General features: G+C 40.7%; 1 long non-coding RNA gene across 2 annotated transcripts in view; it reads left to right on the top strand.

Annotated features, from left to right (window-relative positions):
* Nucleotides 1–16,571, top strand: part of LOC149123503 (uncharacterized) — a 35,714-nt gene extending 19,143 nt beyond the window's left edge. Inside the window, exons 2-3 of one of the 2 annotated variants that reach the window (XR_016217136.1) lie at nucleotides 433–523; nucleotides 16,393–16,571. This is a non-coding gene — a long non-coding RNA (uncharacterized LOC149123503). Of the gene's footprint in view, nucleotides 1–432; nucleotides 524–15,725; nucleotides 15,927–16,392 lie in introns of those variants that run through there. The other variant, XR_016217135.1, reaches the window with a different exon arrangement.
* Nucleotides 16,572–16,901: the final 330 nt, after the last annotated feature.

Here is a 16,901-nt window from a genome sequence, read left to right as displayed (position 1 = left end):
TTTTAAAGATTTATTTATTTGAAATTCAGGGTTACACAGAGAGAGGAGAGGCAGAGAGAGAAAGAGAGGTCTCTGGTTCACTCCCCAATTGGCCACAATGGCTGGAGCTGTCCCGATTCGAAGCCAGGAACCAGGAGCTTCTTCCAGGTCTCCCACGTGGGTGCAGAAGCCCAAAGACTTGGGCCATCTTCTACTGCTTTCCCAAGCTATAGCAGAGAGCTGGATTGGAAGTGGAGCAGCCGGGACTCAAACCAACACCCATATGGGATGCTGGCACTGCAGGTGGCGGCTTTACCTGCTATGCCATGGTGCAGGCCCCTAATTAATTTTCTTAATTATTCACTTCTATTCACATGTTGTAATGCTGAAGACAACTCAGAATTTATCTAGTCCTTTATGTGTATTTACATATCTATTTAATGTCTTTTACAGGTGAGAAACCTGAGGACTGAAGGTTGAAGCACTCTACTGTCATATTTTTATTTGAAAATCTTGTCTAGGAGGAATCAATTACACACATACAGTAAGTACTCTACAAGTAATACATGTTCTGTAAATGGTATTGGTCCTGTTCATTTCTCTCCTTTAATCAACTCTTCCTTTGACTCACCATTTCTGTTTTAAATTGTGGTCACATTTGATTAGAAGTAAGTTACTACTTCCCCCATTTCTTAGTAGCATGACGGGTTTCTATGAACTTCTTTTCCATGTTAAAAATTTTCTGGCTCGTATCTTACCTTTACTGAAACCAGAATTCTGAAAATTCAGTTGCATGAAGAATTGTCTCCTTATTCAACTAACCCATGAATAAAACTTTTAGGAGTTTCCATGTCTGAAAAAGGACAGATTAGCCTGGATGTATTTTCTTAAATGAAAATGCACTGTATCAGGAATACTCCTAACGTCTTATTGCTGCCTTGGCCTTTGTACTTATGACTTTTTTTTTTTCATTATACTTAAATTTCTGGTAGACTGATAACTTCTTCAGCATCATAATGCTTGTGTGACTCTAAATCTGGAACATAGGGGCCAGCACTGTGGCATAGTAGGCTAAGCCTCTGCCTGCTGTGCTGGCATCCCACATGGGTGCAGATTCATGTCCCCACTGTTCCTCCTCCAATCCAGGTCTCAGCTTATGGCCTGGGAAAGCAGTGGAATATGGCCCACATGCTTGGGCCTCTGCATCCACATGGGAGGCCCAGAGGAAGCTCCTGGCTGCTTGGTTCAGATCAGCTCAGCTCCGGCCATTGTGGCCATTTAGGGAGTGAACCATGGATGGAAAATCTCTCTGTCTCTCCCTCACTCTATTACTCTGCCTCTTAAATAAATAAATAAAATCTTTAAAACATAAATCTGGAACACATTTTTGTATTTATTTCATGGTTATGAATGAAAACAAAAGAAAACAGATAGCAATAAAACATTGTCATAGGCTACCATTATGGACTGAAGTAGAATCTAAGCACTCTAATTAGTGTGTTTTAAAAGTCTCACAAAAAATAATAGCAGGACTGCATTAGTGCAGAGAGTGATGTTTTAGCCAATGTGTTCTGTGGATTCAAATATCTGGACTCAGAATGCACTGTATACTTACTGTGTTCCTGTACACCTAATTGGAATTGTCAATTTTCTCACATCTCGGGGGGCAAATAGGTGATATAGTGGTAACCCTGCTAGCACTTTTTGGCATCCCAGTGAGCACAGATTGACAATCTTCTGTATTAGGTATGATGGCTTTGCAATTGGGAGTGTGGTTTACTAAGGACATTTGTGACATTATAGATTATGTGTGGGGCATCAACTTGGTCCCCAAGATACTATAAAATTAATACTTTTTTCACAAAGACACCTGGACACCAAAGCCAATTTGTGTGAGCCCTGCATTTCTGGTATTACTGGGCTTTTTTTTTTTTTTTTTTTTTTGCCTTTGCTATAAATAGTATCACAAATGAATGGCAGCTTCTTAGTTTAAAAAGTTTTTTCTCATTTATCTAATGAATTCTTATAAGACACCTCACCACATAAGGGAACGACAATTACATTTTGTTTTGTGCATATTGTAAAGATAATTTCTTCAGTATCTCTACTTCACAAATGTAAATTCCTTTGTAATCACTGGTAGATTATCAAAGAACAGATAGAAAATAATTTGCAATTGTTGTAAGGAAGAAGTTAAGCAACAATTTCAGAAACTTAAAGGTTTTCTTTAAAATACTTTCTAAAATGAATTACAGTGTGTTTTATCAAGGCAAAGAAAGCTTCAAATGATAATTTAATTGAGATTAAGACATATGTAGTTTTCTGACTAGGATTTTTTTTTTTTTTTTTTGACAGGCAGAGTGGACAGTGAGAGAGAGAGAGAGAGAGAAAGGTCTTTTTTTGCTGTTGGTTCACCCTCCAATGGCCGCCGCGGCTGGCACGCTGCGGCCGGCACACCGCACTGATCCGATGGCAGGAGCTAGGTGCTTCTCCTGGTCTCCCATGGGGTGCAGGGCCCAAGCACTTGGGCCATCCTCCACTGCACTCACTCCCTGGCCACAGCAGGGAGCTGGCCTGAAAGAGCGGCAACCGAGACAGAATCCGGTGCCCCGACCGGGACTAGAACCCGGTGTGCCGGCGCTGCAAGGCAGAGGATTAACCTAGTGAGCCGCGGCGCCGGCCGATTTTGTTTCTTTCAAAGGGCTCTGTGATTGCTTGTCCAAATCTCTGAAACTTCATACATATCATTAAAGATTTTATTTCAACAGGCTTGCAAGGATTTCTATCCAGTAACTCTTCATCTTGACTCAGTTACTCTTCAAGAAGAGCTAGCTGCTTATTACTGTTAATAATTTCCAAGATTTTTTTATAAAACCCATCTCAATTACTCAATACATAATGTTTCCATAGAAAGTTGAATTTTTTCATGCTAGCTGTAAATTTTAGCAGTATCCAAGAAGTACGAGTAATATTTCCAAATCAGCGCAGCTTGGTCCTCATATCCATGCAAATACTGAGCCGACAGATGCTTTCCATAAACCCATCTGGATGAAAACTTGATCCATTTGGCTACTGAAAAAAGTACTTCTAAGCATACACACTAATATCCTTGTCATAAATGAACTGAGTAACTAGCAGACCATACAGATTCAGTCCATTGAATCCATTTAAATTCTAATGGTTGTTATATTATTTTTAACTTCATTGAACTTAATTTTAATCTAAACCATTTGAAATCTGGTGATTTGCAACTTTTTTAGTTTCAGTAAATTTAAATCAGTGCTACATAAAATCCTGTGAACTCAACAAATACTTATATAGTGACTATTATAAATTGTAGATATTGCTTGATGCATAGGTTATTTTTTTAAAAGATTTTATTTATTTGTTTGAGAGGTAGAGTCACAGACAGTGAGAGGAAGAGACAGAGAGAAGGGTCTTCCCTCCGCTGGTTCACTCCCCAACTGGCCGCAATGGCCAGAGCCATGCCAATCCGAAGCCAGGAGCCAGGAGCTTCCTTCCAGTTTCCCACGTGGGTGCAGAGGCCCAAGGACTTGGGTCATCCTCTACTGCTTTCCCAGGCCATAGCAGAGAGCTGTATTGGAAGAGGAGCAGCCAGGATCAGAACCAGGACCCATTTGGGATGCTGGTGCCACAGGCAGAGGAGTAACCTACTGCGCCACGGCACCGGCCCCAGATGCATAGGCTATTTACAAATGCTTGTGTATTTGTTTCTTTGCTTCCCTCCCCAATAATAGTGCTGGATTATAAACAAAACTATGTCTTCTTTGACAATAATGGAATGAAGCTGAAATCCACAACTCATGAATCTCTAGAATGGAGGCCGGCACTGTGGCATCGTGGATGGAGTTGCTGCCTGCAGTGCTGGCATTCCATATGGATGCCGGTTTGAGTCCCAGCTGCTCCACTTCCGATCCAGCTCTCTGCTATGGCCTGGAAAAGCAGTGGAAGATGGCCCAAATCCTTAGGTCCCTGCATTTGCATAGGAGACCCAAAAGAAGCTACTGGCTCCTGGCTTTGGATCGGCTCAGCTCCAACCATTGCAGCCATTTGGGGAGTGAACCAGTGGACAGAAGATCTTTCTGTTTGTCTCTCCCTTTCTCTGTCTGTTACTCTGCCTCTCAAATAGATAAAACCTTAAAACAGGTTTTTCAAAATTAATCTTGCAACCAAATCACATAAGCTCCATAGCCATTGAATTCTAGTACTTACCTTATATCTCATTGGCCATTACTCCAATGAGACACTTATTTTTTCCATCTAATTACTTCCCTTTTATTTTTTTCACCCAGAAACCCTTTATTTAAGCTATAAAAACTACATACATTTAATAAATATAACTTTAGGAACATAGTGATTATCCCCATTAGTGCTGACTAGTGCTTATTTTAAATGCTTATTTTAAATGCATCAATTTACTCTGCTTATTGGTCCTAGTTGATTAAGACTGTTAAAACAACATACTTCAGGCCGGCGCCTTGGCTCACTAGGCTAATCCTCCACCTTGCGGCACCGGCACACTGGGTTCTAATCCAGGTCGGGGCACCGGATTCTGTCCCTGTTGCCCCTCTTCCAGGCCAGCTCTCTGCTTTGGCCCAAGAGGATGTGGAGGATGGCCCAAGTGCTTGGGCCCTGCACCCCATGGGAGACCAGGAGAAGTACCTGGCTCCTGCCATCGGATCAGCGCGGTGCGCCGGACGCAGTGGCCATTGGAGGGTAAACCAATGGCAAAAGGAAGACCTTTCTCTCTGTCTCTCTCTCACTGTCCACTCTGCCTGTCAAAAAAAAAAATACTTCAGACTTATATAAATAATATGATTTTTTTACTCACCATTTTAGAGGCTGAGAAATCAAAAATCAAGGAACTAGCAGATTCACTGTTTTGTGGGATGTCTGTCCTCTGTGTGTTCTTCACTTAGCAGAAAGTGGGAGTACGTCCCATGAACCTCTTTTATAAGGGGCTAATTTCATTCATTCATGAATATGGAAGCCTCATGGTCAAATTAAATGCTATAGGCACCACCTCTTAACACCATGTCACTGAAGATTTACTTTCAACATATGTATCTTGCAGGGGACATAAATATTCAGACCAAAGCAACATTTTAATTGGTTTCTATGTTTTCTGTTATTATTCATAGGTCTGTTGTCCAGTAATATAATTCTTGTCATTTGCTTTCATTTTCAGACTTTTCCTAGCTATTGTTTTTTAGTCATAAAAACTTTAGAATCAGTCTAGCTAGTTCCAAGATATCCATTTAAACATTTTGTTGGGAAAATAAAAAATTTAGATACTAATAAGTAAATATGCTACTTTTAAGATCTCAAGTATTGCTATCAAGGAATATGAATATACATTTTTCTTTTTTTAAGATATAGCTAAATAAATAAATTTCCAAGCAGTTATGTGTGGGAGTGAGAAAGTGTGTGGATTACTTTTGAAATGATATATTTTCTTTCTTACTGATATCCATCTAATAATAATTAATGTCTCATCATCACTTCTAATGCTTTATTTCCTTCTATAGTATGATTATTTCATCTGTCATCTTTAGAACAATGTAAAATGATATTGGTGAAATCTTGTCCGGACTTTACTGAAAATACTTTCTCTATAAAACGTAATGGTGGCTTTTGAGAACACATTAATGCTGTGTTACTTTGACAAGACATGCAAATACATAGGTCAAGTGATTTTACAACTGCACTTTCCTCTACATTTATATGAAAACTCCAAATTAAATATCAGTATTTTCAGATTCTTAATTGTTAGCACTAGTCACTTTTATACAACTCATTAGGCCACATGGGCACAGAAGACCAACCTCCAAACCCAACAGAGACTGAAATGGCCAAATATAGGAGTTCTTAACACTTTCACTATAAGATAAAGGTGATGGGAGTAAAACAATTTAAATAACAAAGTTACATGTGTAAGGAAAAATTAGCAAAATAGTAACAAAAATCCTCTAGCATTGTTAATCTTATGATTGATCAGAATGTTTGCAGATTAGATATGCACAGGTATTATGCTTAGGGAAAATTGAATTTCTGCAACTGAGGCTTCTGAAGAAGTTTGAGAACATGTGCAGAAAAATAAGAAGATTTAAAGCATCACTGGAAATAATCATCGTTGGCAGCAGGACTTGGGACCTTCCAGCAGGAAGAGATTGCACAGTGAATGCCTAGGGAGCCGGGGATGAGAGCATCATAAACAGCAAATGTTTTTGAAAGGTTGAGTAAAGAGCATTATTAAGGTTCAGAGAAAATGGGAAAAGAAAAGCTAAATACGGTTCCACCTGGTCATAAGCGCAGTAGAGGAGAAAAGTGCTGTGTTTTTAAAATTGGGGAAATGAGAGCGTGGAAAAGAAGAAAAAGAAGTAAATCAAAACTCTGAAATCCGGTTGGAGAAAATTGATGGCAACATCCATGTAGTAACATTGAATTTCAAAGAAAAAGAAAAACATTCTGAGAAGTCCTGGGAGGCTGAAATGGCTGGAAACAGAGAAACTAAAATAGGGGGCTCGAAATATTGATGATTAGCAAAGATGGAAATCTAAATTATGATTTCCAAACTACTTTAATGCACCTGTGTCATTTAATGCACCTGTCATTGAAATATTCAAAAAATTGAAAACTTAGCTGCCAAGACAGGTCATGAGAAGAGTGTTGGGTACCTCAGTTAACACAAAAATGATTTAGACACGTAAGTTTGAAGGAAAACTTACTAACCTGAAATTGTACTAAATGAGGTACCTAGAATGAATGAGAGGAGAGGATGTTGGAGAAGCTGATCAAGCTTTAAGCAACCTGGTAGATATGGGACAGGAGAAAAGGAGGCGCTTAGGTATCCTACTAATAGAGATGGGTGAGAGCAGCATTCAGAAGCAGAAAGTGAAAGAGGATGAGAAACAAGTATCAAAAGAAAAATAAGGGGCCGGCGCTGTGGCACAGTGGGTTAATGCCCTGGCCTGAAGCGCTGGCATCCTACTGCTCCACTTCCAATCCAGCTCTCTGCTTTGGCTTGGGAAAGCAGTGGAAGATGGCCCAAGCCCTTGGGCCCCTGCACCCACATGGGAGACCCAGAAGAGGCTCCTGGCTCCTGGCTTTGGATCAGCGTAGCTCTGGCCGTTGCAGCCAACTGGGGAGTGAACCATTGGATGGAAGACCTCTCTCTCTCTCTCTCTCTCTCTAACTCTGACTTAAAAATAAATAAATAAATCTTAAAAAAAGAAAAAAATATTAAAAAGGCAATGAAATGGAAAATTTGTTTAAGTGAGAATGAAGGTTTCAGAAGAAAAATGTATTTTATGAAATGGAAGATGATAGAAAGAGGAAGATAACTGGATGAGGAAAAGAAGAAAAATAATAATTTGCAAGTCCCTGTGGCATATGGAAAAATAGAAGCAACAGTAAATAAAAGTAGTTGATGTTGTGTTGTAATTGGTTAAGCTGTCATTTGCAGCACCATTATACCAAATCAGAGTACTGGTTTAAGTCCCAGCTGCTCCACTTCCAATCCAGCTCCCTGCTAATGCACGTGGGAAAGTGGCAGAAAATGGCACATGTGGTTGGGCCCCTGTGACCCATGTGGGAGACCCACAGCTTCAAGCTCCTGGCTTTGGCCTGGCCCAGCCCTGGCCATTGTAGTTATTTGGGGAGTGAACCAGCAGGTGGAAGATTTGTCTTTATCTCTGTCCATCTGTCTCTCTCCTGTTTCTCTGTCACTCTGCTTTTTAAGTAAGTAAATAAAGTATTTTAAAAATTAGAAGCGTGAAATCAGAGAACACATTGTAAAACCAGGTTTTTGCCTCCTTGCCTTCGACTTCTCTTGATACAGAAACTCCAAATCTCTCTGTCTTGTTTCCCATTCCTTCCCTGAAAATCTCCCACACTATTCCTCAACAACAGGTTCTGGCCACAAAAGTCAGTCTACTGAATTGATATTTCTTATGTTGTTTTTACAAGCTTCACTGGCAAGCTGGCAAACTCAGTCTCAACTAGATCGAGGCTGAGCAACCGAGATGCACATACTCAAAAAGGAGGATTATTACCTACAGATGAGCTGTGGAATCAAATTTGCACCCTGCCTGTTTTGGGGGAGACCCCTGGCTAGACTTGACAAGTTCTTGTCTCTGTGTGTGAAGGAATTCAAGGAGGAAGTATAGATAGAGGTGAGCAGGCAAGCAAGATTTAAAGGCACAGGAAACAGACACACTCAGATTGGAGTATGGGCAAACTTATGAGGGAGAGGTGTCCCCACCAAAGTTGGAGTAATCCTTTTATGGAGAGGGCATGGTATCTGGGGCAGGCCCTGAGTAAATATTAAAAGAGGGAGTAGTTGGGGGAGGGTATGAGTACTATCAATTTCCCTGTCCACTTTTGAAGTTCCCAGTGCATAATGGTAGTGGTTGTGCAAATGGTGCATGATGTGTGTATGCCTGGAGCTTAGGGCCTGGTACATGCAGATCCAGATTCCCACAAGTCAGAGTCATTTGTGGGCTTATATCTTGTTTACGCATAGTGACAGTGAGAAATGCACAAGGAGAAGCTACTTGCCCCCAACAGCGGTGGGTCCACAGGAGATATCCACCTTTGTGTCTGTGGCAGTGGTCAGACACACACACAGACATCTACATACATCCACCCACAGCCACATACACCTACACATACATCCACCTATAGCCACATACACCCACACATTCATACTGCATACATGCAACTGCATACATGCACACAGCAAGCACAGGCAACTGTGCCTACCCATGCTCCCCAGCTGCTTGTGTGGTTTATAAACAAAAGTGGCCCAAAGCCAAACCATTAGAAAAAAGACTTGTGGGTAGGCCGTTACCCAACCAAGTGGACCTGTTGGTTACGTGACACAGGTGACCGTACAGTCACAGATATAGGAGCACAGAGATAAAACAGCAAGGACAAAAAGTCATGGGAACTTAACATCTCTACCTTCCTAATGTCATTGCCTCAATAACATGGAGTGAGTTTCATGTGCATGATGGTGTGTGGGTGTGCTGAGTCTGATGAAGCCATATTGGGTATTTTTAGCCAGCACCAGCCTTAAAGCAGTGAAGCCTATCAGCTGGAGTTTGCACAAAATAGGGCGGAGTTGGGGCAGTGTGAGAATGTCTGTACTTGTGCTGATAATCCTCAGCTCTTCATAACTCACTAGCTACCTGCCTGCATCAAACATATCATACTCATTGTGGGACCAAAAATTGGAGAATGAGTGGAAAGAGAGCCCAGCAGCTTTAGGAAAGGAAAAGTTTGATAGATTACATTATCTGTTAGCTGGACTCTATACCAATCCATGCCTGGTCCTGCCACAGGCCCCCTCAATCGTATATTACCCTGTCTGTGTATCCACAGCCACACTTCTCTTTCTTGACCCCAGAAAAATTTCCCCAAACTTTTGATGGAGGAGACACATTTTGATTTTGCCCCTATCTCCCTCCTGGCCAGCTGCCTAGGTAAAGCTTTTCTTTTCCTGAAAGACTCATGACACAGATTGGTTTCCAAGCATCTTGAGCAGCGAATCTCCCTCATTCAGTAACAGATGAGTTGAAATCCCTGGAAGGGGCTGAGTGGAAAAGGGGGTGGAGAATGTGATGGCTCATTTTATGTGTTAACTTGGCTGAATTAAGGTGGCCCACTGTTTCGTTCTTTGCTGAAATACCTGTCTAGAAGCTGCTGTGATGTTACTTTTTAGATGTGATCAACCAATTCAGTTGACATATTTAACATTCATTTACTTGTTTGTTTATTCAAAAGTTACAGTGATGGAGAAAGAGACACAGAAAGAAAGGGATATCCTACTTCTTCTAGTTCACTTCCCAAGTGCCTACAACAAGCAGGACTGTGTGAGGCCAAAACCAGAAGCCAGGAACAACATTTGAGTCTCCCATGTGGGTGACAGGGACCCAAGTAATTTTTCCATCATCCAAGGATTTCCCAGGCACATTAGCAGAAAGTTGGGTTGGAAGCAGAGCAGCTGGGACTCAAACTGGCACTGTGAAATGGGATGCCAGCATTGTGAGTAGTGGCACAGCCTGCCGTGCCACAACAGCAGCTCCTTGGCTGACTTTGAAGAAAGACTGTTTTTCTTCATAATTTGGTGGGCTTAGTAAATCAGTAGGAAAATCTAAGACAAAAGACTGAGGTCTCCTTTGAAAAAAGGAATTCTGACTATAGAGTGCTTTCAGATTTGATATTCCAACACCAACTTACATTGGAATTTCTAGCCTGGGAGACCTTCCATGAAAATTTCAACCTTGCCAACCCCTACAGTCTACACACACACACACACACACACACCCTATTGGCTCCTACCTGTTGGTTCTGTCTCTTGGGAGAACCCTGATTAATACAAGAGAAACATTTACAATACAGCCAATAATGATATTAATCTAACCAAAGTATGGATCCTTAAAACAGATCACCATTTGGAAAATAATGCATATTAAATACTTAAATACTCTACTCATTGTCAAGAGAGAACTATTTCTTGAAGAATTACAAGTATGATTCAGAGTGACTATCCTCTCCGTTAGCCTCATTCCCACAGTTTTGCTTACTTTCAAGCCCATGATCCTTGTAATTTCCACTAAAAAAGGAAAGCAATGAGGGAACTGACTGTGTGTGTGTGTATTCATATATACATGAGCAAGAAAAAGAGACAGAAATATATACAATATACAGAAAAAAATATACAGAGACAGAGAGATTCCATCTGCTGGTTCACTTCCTAACTGCCTCTGATGGATGAAAGGTCAAAGCTGGGAGAGGGAGCTCAGTGTAGGTCTCCCACGTGGGTGGAAGAAATCCAGCTACTGGAGCCATCACTACTGCTTCACAGTGCCTGCATTAGCATAAATCTAGGGTCAGAAGCTGGAATCAGCACTCCAGCATCTTAACAACTATGTTAAATGTTTGCCAATAAGAACTGATGTTTCTTGAGCACTGGTTGTGCACAAAGCTCTGAGCCACTCGTAGGGATATAAAATACAATACTTGTCTTGAAGAATGAACTTCTGTGCAAAGAAACTGTACATATATAAAAACAGATAATGAAGTGGGTTCTGCTTCTCACTGGAAGAAATCATTCAAGTACTAAATTACCTTACAGAGAGGAAAACCTAGTTGAATGGTCCAATCAAGTCACACAAATAGATAGAACTGAACAAGGATGATTAGTATGGCAGGACTTCTGACTTCTCATCCAGCTACTTCTCTAGGCAAAGGCTCCTCTCCCAATAGAAAGGCATGCGCTGTTAAGTTATAGGGCTTCAGATGGGGGAGAGAGTACTGGGAGCTGGAGTAGTGACTCAATATTTGTTATTGCTTATCAGTCAATTCATTAAAAGAAACAAGGATTGAAATTATTTAAAAGCAAGGATGAAAATATAAGCATTTATTTCATAATTGTGCAGATGCTATTGATTTATTGCACTGCTATGTTCATGCCAATATCACTTGTAACATTTGTAGGGATAGAATAGCCATATATTATTAATAAATTTTTAAAAAGATTTATTTATTTGGAAGTCAGAGTTACACATAGAGAGAAAGCGGCAGAAAGAGAGAGAGATCTTCCATTCGCTGGTTCACTCCCCAATTGGTCATAACAGCCAGAGTTGTGCCAATTTGAAGCCTGAAGCCAGGAGCTTCTTTCAGGTCTCCCACACAGGTACAGGGGCCGAAGGACTTGGGCCATCCTCTACTGCCCTCCCAGGCCATAGCAGAGAGCTGGATGGGAAGAGGAGCAGCCGGGAAACGAACTGGCACCCATATGGGATACTGGCACTGCAAGTGGCAGCTTTACCCGCTATGCCACAGTGCTGGCTCCAACAAATTTTTAAAGTCAAGGTATTATATGATAGAAGTGATGGCAGTTGGATATAACAACTTAGGGAATGCTTTTTTGCTAAGATTTTACAATAACAACTTCCAGCATTCTTGCAGCAGCCCTGTTAAATAATGGCTTGGGCAGCTCAACATCAGAACTTTATTCTATTTAGCTGTAAATTTTCTCCCAAGCCATCTGGGCTGGCAGGTGTTCATCATCAGATCTGGGTTGCTATGAGACTGGATCTTGCTAATGCTAATGAGATATAGAGACAGAATCCTAAATTTTGCTCATTTGAAGCAACTTCATATTTGCCACTATTGCAAGTACCAGCAATACCTTATGATTTTCAAAATTCAAAATTTGTAATTAGAGGTTCCCAAGGAGAACATTCTAGTGATCAAAAATGATAGAGTAAATTGATGGCAATGTGTGTGTGTTTTCACTCTAAACACTATATGAATCTTAATGTCTTCCTTTTTCTTGGTAGAGAACAAGCTACAAGTCTCTGTATAATTTTAAGGTGAATGGGCAGAAGAAGGGAAGTATGATTTCTTTCATGTGAGGGTTGTATTCCTGTCCTGTCAAGAAAGGGAGACTCAAGTCATTTGCAGAACTTGTCACAGTGAAATTTAAAGGGGGAAGCAAATACACAAAAAACAGCTGTTACTAAAAAACAAAAACAAAAACAAAAACAAAACAGCCTGGTAGTTTTCATTGTTATTAGTGCTCAGTGGCATTACTTCAAACTCAACCTGATAGACATAAGAAGGAAAACTGTTTGCATCCAGGGCAGTGTTATAGAAAACATAAAAATTAGGGGTTGGCAATGTAGTGTAGTGGGTTAACACACCTTCTGCAGTTCCAGCTTCTCACATAGGCACCAGTTCCAGTCCCAGCAGCTCCACTTCCAGTCCAGCTCCCTGACAATGGCTTGGGAAAGCAGGAGAAGATGGCCTTAACTCTTGGACCCCTGTATTCATGAGGGAGACCTGGAAGAAGTTCCTGGCTCCTGGCTTTGGCCTGGCCCACCCCTGGTTGTTGCAATCATTTTGGGAGTGAACCAGCAGATGGAAGATCTGTGTGTGTGTGTGTGTGTGTGTGTCTCCCTCTCTGTAACTCTTTCAAATAAATAAATAAATCTGAAAAAGGAAGGAAGGAAGGGAGGGAGGGAGGGAAGAAGGGAGGAGGAAGAGAGAGAATATATAGAATTGCCATTCAACTTGATCTTAGGAAGCCAGAGAAATGGCTTTGATTAAATACACTGAAAATTAGCAAAGCTCAAATTACATATTTGAAGTTTGGGGTGACTGCTAAGACCAATGACAGATCAGGAAAATACCCAGAGTAATAATTGCATTGATGAACAAGTATGGATAATATTAGTACTTTGAATGCATTTATAGAAGTTATATTTAGAGGTTTAGAGGCCAGCGCTGTGGCACAGTGGGTTAACCCTCCACTTGCAGTGCTGGCATCCCATATGGGCGTAGTTCCATTCCCAGCTGCTCCTCTTCCAATCCAGCTCTCTGCTGGTGGCCTGGGAAAGCAATGGAGGATGGCCTGGGTGCTTGGGCCCCTGCACCCACGTGGGAGACCTGGAGGAAGCTCCTGGCTCCTGGTTTCAGGTCAACCCAGCTCCAGCCATTGCAGTCCTTTGGGGAGTGAACCAGCAGATGGAGGACCTTCGTCTCTCTCTCTCGCTCCCCGTCTTCGTGGAGGAACGACACAGGACCCTGCGCTGTTCTTTTGTCTGCTTGGCCCTCCCCGGGTTTGCTGCTGGTTCTTCCCGGGTTGGCTACCATCCCTTCCACCTCCGTGGAAGGGCGGTTCCCCCTAGCCACTTTCCCCACTTCCGCGGGGGAGCGGCACACCGCCGGCTGGCTCTCTCAGGGGCTGCACAGGTGTTCCTTCAGATAGATGTTCCTGGTGCATGTTGTCTCTCTCCTCCTTTATAGTCCTCTTTCACCAATCCCAACTCTGCTATCCACATGCCAAGCACGCTGCTCTCCTCCAATCAGGAGCAGGTCCTACAGTTTATTGGTTGAACTGGAGGCAGCTGTGTAGAAGCTGTTTCCCTTCTCAGTGCCATATTGTGGGAGAGCAGATGCATAGAATAAGTCTTAATTCCAGTAACTTAGTCTAGTCCGAGTTGCTCCCCACATCTCTCTCTCTCTCTCTCTCTCTCTCTCTCTCTCTCTCTGCTATAACTCTGCCTCTCAATAAATAAATAAAAAGTATTTAATGTTTTATTTTCTCAACACTATGGTACTGTGTTAAGTACAGTTTGTGTGACTTATGTAAGCACGGCATAGGCAAAGGGCCTGAAGTGAGCTAATGAAAACGTAAAACTGTCTTTCACTGTGCTTAGTGTTTTCCCAGAGAAACCCAGAGATTGCTGGGTGCATATGGGCAGCCAGAGAAGAGGGGAAAGTAAATGAAAAAGTGATGGTTCCGTTATTTCAGATTTAATAAAAGTTTACCTTACATTTGTTTTATGTATTGAGGTTCTGTTCAATATTTTGCTTCTAAAGGAGAATGAGTTCTCTGTTGCTAAAAAGAAAGAAAGGAACTTCTAAAGCCATCACATTAAAGCATAGAAAATAAGAAAAACTAAACAAAATAAGATTATCTGAAAATAAGTGCTGTTAAAAATGACAGGTGGCATTGATTATGCGAGGGACAGGAATAAAATATTGTTTTGTGCTTTGCAAAATATACCTAACCTTAAAGTAAAAGGATATTAGGTGTTTGTGTGGAATGTATGTGTGTGTGTGGGTGTGTGTATGTGATTTGCAGAACAAAGCTAAGCATAAAAGAAAGTTCTGCTTGGTTTTCAATGGCAGAAAAATGCAACAATGGTAAAGGAATAAAGATAAATATTTTTAACAAATGTTTAGTAATTATTATATATTTCTCATTTGTTATGATAATATATATTAACATCACATTACATTATAATAAAATATATGTTACATGAAAGATCCTCAAAAAGTTCATGGAAATTGTTTACTATGAACAAAAGCTTTGCATGGATTTCAAAATGTTTTACATCAAGATAAGCTTACCTTTTAACTTCATTTTAATATAAAACTTTTCAAAATTACCCTCATATATATTAGCAAGATTATTTTATACAATTACTATGTAATTTTTGTATGATTACAATGCTATAGGAGCTGTGTATATTTATCTCAATTATGTTTCACAGCGTTCTATAATTTACCTTCTTAATCCCCATTTCAGAGGTGTGGAAATCAAGGTTGTAGTGATTTAGTAATTATCTTCAGACTCTAGAACCAGTAATCAGTCATTTACTAAACTTCAAAGCTTGCAATTCAAACAGCACAACCTGCCATGAGCATGGGGTGCAAAGTTCAAACATGTCATGTGAGATGTTTCTAGAAAAAAAATTTTAGAAGTGTAATAAAAGAAAAAGTGGTGTTCCTTTTGTTTTTTTCTCTAATAAGCACCCCCCCATCCCCATCTTGGTAGATATGATATGCCCAAATTAAATGCGATTTGCATTTTTCAATAGCTAGTTCAAATCCTCACCTAAGAGAAATAATTGTTTTGAATTATTTTAGAGTTTCATCACAGAGTACAAAAAATGTAACGTATATGAGTGAAATTGACATTTTGAAATTTGATTATTGTTTATAGCCTTTGTCGATATTCTTGAAGAACACTGGCTTTTCTACTTACTACTTGTTGAATGCTTTGCTTACTGTAAGGTTAAGCTTGTGATTATAAAATTAATTTAAAACACGTCATTTTAGGGTGCAGTAGGTTAAGCATCTGCCTGCAATGCTGGCATCACATATGGGTGCCAGTTCGAGTCCGGGCTGCTCCACTTCTGATCCAGCTCCCTTCTATGGCCTGGGAAAGCAGTAGAAGATGGCCCACGTCCTTGGGCTCCTGCACCCACGTGGGAGACCCAGAAGAAGCTCCTGGCTCTGGTCTCCTGGCTTTGGATCAGCCCAGCTCCCGCCTTTGTGGACATTTGGGGAGTGAACCAGTGGATGAAAGACCTCTCTCTTTCCCTCTCTCCATCTGTAACTCTGCTTCCCAAGTAAATAAATTTTAAAAATTCTTCATAAAATTATAAAGGAAAATAAGAAAGGAAAAAGGAGGGAGGATTGGAGGGGGTAGGGCAGCATGTATCATTATGTTCCTAAATTTATATATATATTAAATGCATGAAATTTGTTCCTCTTATATAAATGAAAATTATTTACAAAAAGAATTGAGTCTGTAAAGCAGCAGAAGTATTATTAGAATAATTGCAAACTGAGAAGTGAAATTACTTGAAATTCTGGTATAATTCTACTTATCCATTGATGTTCAAAACTATATGTCAAAATCAGCAGTTCCTGTGAGTACTTTGATAGTAATAAGTTAGAGTGAACTCTAATGGGATCAACCTAGTAAGAAAACATGAGGGGACGGCGCAGTAGGTTAATCCTCTGCCTGAGGCACAGCATTCCATAAAGGCACCGGTTCAAGTCCCAGCTGTTCCTCTTCCAATCCAGCTCCCTTCTATGGCCTGGGAAAGCAGTAGAAGATGGCCCAAGTCCTTGGGCCCCTGTACCTGCGTGGGAGACCTGGAAGAAGCTTCTGGCTCCTGGCTTCAGATGGGCCCAGCTCCAGCCATTGCAGAGTGAACCAGCAGATGGAAGACCTTTGTCTCTCCCTCTCACTGCCTGTAACTCTATCTCTCAAATAAATAAATAAATCTTAGAAAAAATAAAACAAATAATTTATTTGTTTTTTTTGAAAAGGAAGCCTGCTGTAGTGATAGAGGAATCACGGTAGCCTGCTGCATCCAATTGGAAAACTCTGGCTAACCACGTGTGTTAAAAACAACTTGTTCTCCTAGCAACCAAGGAGAACCTGAGGATTCCTTAAGAGTTCTTTGCCTTGCAGAGTCCTTCATTGATCTTCAGACCTGTGGGGTTGCCAAGTTGGTTATGGAATATATTCAACCATTTCTTGAAACTTTATACTGAAAATTAAGCTTCATTAACCAGAACCTATAAAT

This window comes from Oryctolagus cuniculus, chromosome 11, assembly GCF_051225735.1.
Source record: "Oryctolagus cuniculus isolate XC-2025 breed Fujian yellow rabbit chromosome 11, ASM5122573v1, whole genome shotgun sequence".
Lineage (NCBI taxonomy): Eukaryota > Metazoa > Chordata > Mammalia > Lagomorpha > Leporidae > Oryctolagus > Oryctolagus cuniculus.
Note: the sequence above shows the minus strand (reverse complement) of the source record. Positions and strands in the feature narration are given on the sequence as shown.